Below are 5,119 nucleotides of genomic sequence, written 5' to 3' on the forward strand. Positions count from 1 at the left end.
TAGGGAAATTGTAAAATGTTACTCTTAATTTTATGATCTAGAGACTGCTACTGATAATGTTTGTATATACTTTTTCTATTTTTATGCATATATTCTGATAGGAAAGACTGTTCTTAAGTCAGGCTACTTACTAGTTATTGCTCTTTGGAAAGTTATTTAGTTTCTCTAAGTACCTGTCACTTCATCTAAAAATGAGCATTAAACTTCATAAGGTCATTGTGAAGATTAGTGAGACAATGCAGATAAGACACCCAGTACTGTGTGTGTTATCTAATAAGCTTTTGCTAAGATCAGGTACTGGTGTTGTTACCTTTATTTTCTGTATTATATTTATGTGGAAAAGTGAGAATGCAAGTAGAGGAAGTGAAAGCCCAATTTCTCACATAACACCAACAAAATAGAGAATGTACTTATCGCTCTACTATATGGTCCCAGGTATTAATTATATCATAACTTGTTTAATCTTTACCACTGATCTGAGACAATTATTATTACATTTCCATCTTACTGATGAGTAAACTCAAAGTCATGTTAAGTATCATACAATATTTCACAGCTACGTGGCAAAACTGGGCTATGAATACAATCAATCTAGTTCCAGAGTTCATTTCTGTAAATAGATATAGAAGAGTTTAATACCATTCGTAAGTATTAAAGTCAATCATTCTAGGAAGCATTTGATTTGCAATAATTTGGGAAAAAAAGGCGAATTGATGTTCAATAGTTCTAGGATGTTTCGCAATGTTCCTAATTGGCCTTTTACTATTCAGAAAAGTTACAGGACCTTACACTCAGTCCATTTTTCTGAACTCTGTAGGTAGTTAAAAATGGTTGGATAGGGAGCAGTATTCTTGGAAAAATAGATGTGTATTACCCTTAGAAACAGACTGTGTTGCAAGAAAAGTTTTTGGCATAACACAGGCTGAGCATACACAGTTGTCTTTCGGATGCAAGGGTTTGGAAACATAAGTGGACAAGCCAAATCCTTTACATCTCCCTCTTCCTTTGAATTTAATTCCAGAATGTGTGTTTTATGTCACTATATAGCATTCAGTTTATCCTTATTTCCTCCTGTATAATATCTCATTGAATGGATTGAACGAAAACAAGATTCCCCAGTCATTCCACATTGAAGAAGTTAAGAGTTACATGCTCTCTGAGTTCATCTACTCACCTCTTTTGGATAGTGATGAAAAAGAAGAAGAAGAAGGCATCCAATACACAGGAATGCACAAATGATAAAGCAAAATTAATGCCAACTTTCGGAGAAAATTGCTATGTTCAGATATTACAGAGGAAAGTGTAAATTGGTACATTCATTCTAGAAACAATTTGGCAACACAAAGTGTACTATAAATGTTCATACAATTTGGGACAGTTCCTTCATTCCTGGGAATTTATCCTAAGGCAATAATTAGAAAGAAAAATATATACAAATGTAGAGAATTCAAATGTACTGTTAATTATAAATGAAACTTAAAGAGCAAACTGATTGTTCAACAATAGGCAAATAGATAAATAAACATTCATGAAATATTTTGCTCCCTCAAATAATTATAAGTTATAAAACAGCATAGAAAAAGAAAGAAGTTAAAAAGCAGAGCATTGAATTTTATATTTTGATTCTAGCATGGGTTGTTAATAAGCTATTAATAGAAGCACCATTGAATAACAGAAGCAATGGTGTTAAAATAGGAATATAGACTATGTAACTTTTCTCCCTAAATTGTTTTGAGTGTTGCTTGAGAAATGCAAAAGATTTAACAGATTAGATACTCTTTGCAAAGAAAATATGTCTATCTTCCTCTTCCTCCCTCTAGTAACCAAAACCAATTATCCAAACACATAAAAAATGAGAGGACTTGAAACCTGTCTTCACAGAAAACTGGTATGTTTACGGTTTACATCTGATTAGCTGTCCTAGTGAGAAAAGAGATTGAGAATGAACTTCTAGAGCAGAGTCTTTAAGTTATAGTAAGATTTTACCTTTAAAATTATGTTATTCCACACCTTTTTAATAAATATAGTCAAGGCTTGGTGATTGAGGCAGCTGGATCCCATAAGCCAACCGTGCAACTTGAGTCCTGGACCCAGCATTGTGTGAAAGACACTGGGCACATGCACGTGTGTGCCCAAAATCCCCAGAGGAAGAAATGAAGAAGAGACTGGGATTTGACCATGTCCCATGAAGGGTGCTTTTTCACTTTCCCTCTTTGTCTCTCTCCAGTGAGTGCATGAACTTTCTGGCAAAATGTAAAAAAAAAAAAAAAATAATAATAATAATAATACAGTAGCCATTGAAGTTCTTGCTCCTTTCCTCCTTCTTTTAACTGGTGCTGTTTCTAATCATCAGGATGGATTTCAATCGCCCTTTTAAGTAGCTATTCATTTTTTTTTAACTTGCATTTTGATATGACCATTTTGCCTTTCATATCTATTTGTTAGTTTATGGTTGATTTTCTAATGTACTTTTCATTTGCATTCTGTTTTGTGGGGTATTTTCCTTTTACTATTATTATTATTATTTCTATGACATTTAATAACTTGTATCTTTACAGTGTTTTTTTTAAAGGATTCTGGCTATGTATATTTTTAATTGTCAGAGAGATAAACTGAATTGATAGAGAAAAAAAGAGATGGAAAGTGAAAAAACATCCCCCAATGTAGCATGGTCATACCATAATCACTTCTCAATGTCTCCAGCTGGTTATGATTTTGGGCACTTCTTTTTAAAATTTGTTATAGGGTCTAAGTTCTAGCCAGAGAGACAGAGACAAAAACAGAAAGGCGAAAAGTGAGAAAACACCTTCTGGGGTGGTGTGCATGTGTGTGTGTGTAGGGGGGGGAGGGTGGTCATGCCACAATCCTAATAATAATAATAATAATAATAATACAGTAGCCATTGAAGTTCTTGCTCCTTTCCTCCTTCTTTTAACTGGTGCTGTTTCTAATCATCAGGATGGATTTCAATCGCCCTTTTAAGTAGCTATTCATTTTTTTTTAACTTGCATTTTGATATGACCATTTTGCCTTTCATATCTATTTGTTAGTTTATGGTTGATTTTCTAATGTACTTTTCATTTGCATTCTGTTTTGTGGGGTATTTTCCTTTTACTATTATTATTATTATTTCTATGACATTTAATAACTTGTATCTTTACAGTGTTTTTTTTAAAGGATTCTGGCTATGTATATTTTTAATTGTCAGAGAGATAAACTGAATTGATAGAGAAAAAAAGAGATGGAAAGTGAAAAAACATCCCCCAATGTAGCATGGTCATACCATAATCACTTCTCAATGTCTCCAGCTGGTTATGATTTTGGGCACTTCTTTTTAAAATTTGTTATAGGGTCTAAGTTCTAGCCAGAGAGACAGAGACAAAAACAGAAAGGCGAAAAGTGAGAAAACACCTTCTGGGGTGGTGTGCATGTGTGTGTGTGTAGGGGGGGGAGGGTGGTCATGCCACAATCCCTTATCCTCCATTCTCCTCTAAGGATTTTGGAGTATACAGACATGCCTCATGTGTTTTATAAACTGCCAGATCTGAGACTCAAAACTGGGCAGTCGACCTTGTGGGATCCTTAATATCCATGCCACCCACTGGCTCCCATTTAGCATGTTTTTCACGCCTCGAGGGCCAAGATTCAAACCACAGTCAGCCATGTAGGATCTAGCTCCCTTAACAGTAGGCTACTAGGAGGCCCCTGCTATCTTTTAATTTTCAGCACTGAACATAATTAAAGATAAACTCAATTCCAACTCTTAAATAGCACTTTATTTGATTAAATAATTTCTCAAAAGAGCTAAACGATTGTGGCTTTGTGTCATTAAGAACAACATTTAATAAAGCCCATCTTGTATTCAGATTCTTTGCTGCAGAGGAAATGCTTTAAATTACTTTGCATATACTCAGCAAAAATAGAGATCTTTTGGGGAAACTGCTTTTCATCCATTTTTAATAATTTTGTCACTTGGCTTATTTATATTAATCTTATAGTTGAATAATATTTGTATTTTTTATTTCTTAAATTTATTTATTTTGCATTCATTTACTGTATATCATTGCATCATACAAAGTGAGTTTTCCCATCCAGAATACACTGTTTATTGGCTCAATTAAAGATATTACCATACATGTTATCTTCAACAAATAAATTTCCATTTCTTATTTCTTTTATATTTTACTTCTCTTTTTCCCTTGGTCCCCTCTATTTCACCCTCTGCCATTTCCTACCCTCCTCCCACATTGTCTCTGGTATCCACAGTTGTGTTCCATGATTTTTTTCTTTTCATATTTTATTGATTAACAAAAGATCTTAAATAAAATACATTTAAAAGTAAGTACAGTTGATATAAACATATCTATGAACACATGTCTGACTTTAGGCATAAAACTCAGTAAATAGAATGAACATACTAGAAAGTAGTTCCTAGCTGAGGCTACATAGCTTACTGTGGTCCTTAAGTAGGTATGATTTTTATTTATTTTTTTAAAGCAGTTTTAGCTTTAATAAATCAAAACCAAAAAGTGTTTAGAAAAATTTTATGAAGACTCAAAGCCAGGAAAATGGTTAGGATTTTGTTCAAATAGCATGTAGATACTAAAAACTCAAAAAAAAAAAAAAAAAAAAAAAAGATGTGAACAAAGCTAAAATCTATTCACAAGTGCACTGTAATTTTCTTCTGAAACATTTTTTTCTCTCTCCATTCCTCCTTTTACTAAAGAGAGGCATAAACTAACTTATTTGTCAAAAAAGTAAGTTTAGTTTCAATATGGTCTGTTATTTGCACAAAGCCCCATAAGAATATTCATTGAGTTATTTGGCTTTGCTGGAACCTTTTGTGAGGAACTTCAGATTAGACACTTTAAAAAGCCTTCCAAGGCTACTGAGCCAAGTGAGGAATTCACCATCTGACTGTACCTTTAAGTACCTGTTCTTGAGAGGTTTTTTAGGCCTGTCAGTAAGTGACATTCTTCACTGACCTGCCAGGCAAAACTGTTTATGGTACCAGGCAATCTTTCCAAGAGCTTCTCTTGGCTTTCTTGAGACCCACCTTAGTTCCTTAGCTCTCTGGTCATCTCGCCAGATATGACATTCTAGTCAAAGCCCTGTCAAC

Source organism: Tupaia chinensis, unplaced genomic scaffold, assembly GCF_000334495.1.
Source record: "Tupaia chinensis unplaced genomic scaffold, TupChi_1.0 Scaffold000674_1, whole genome shotgun sequence".
NCBI classification, from domain to species: domain Eukaryota; kingdom Metazoa; phylum Chordata; class Mammalia; order Scandentia; family Tupaiidae; genus Tupaia; species Tupaia belangeri.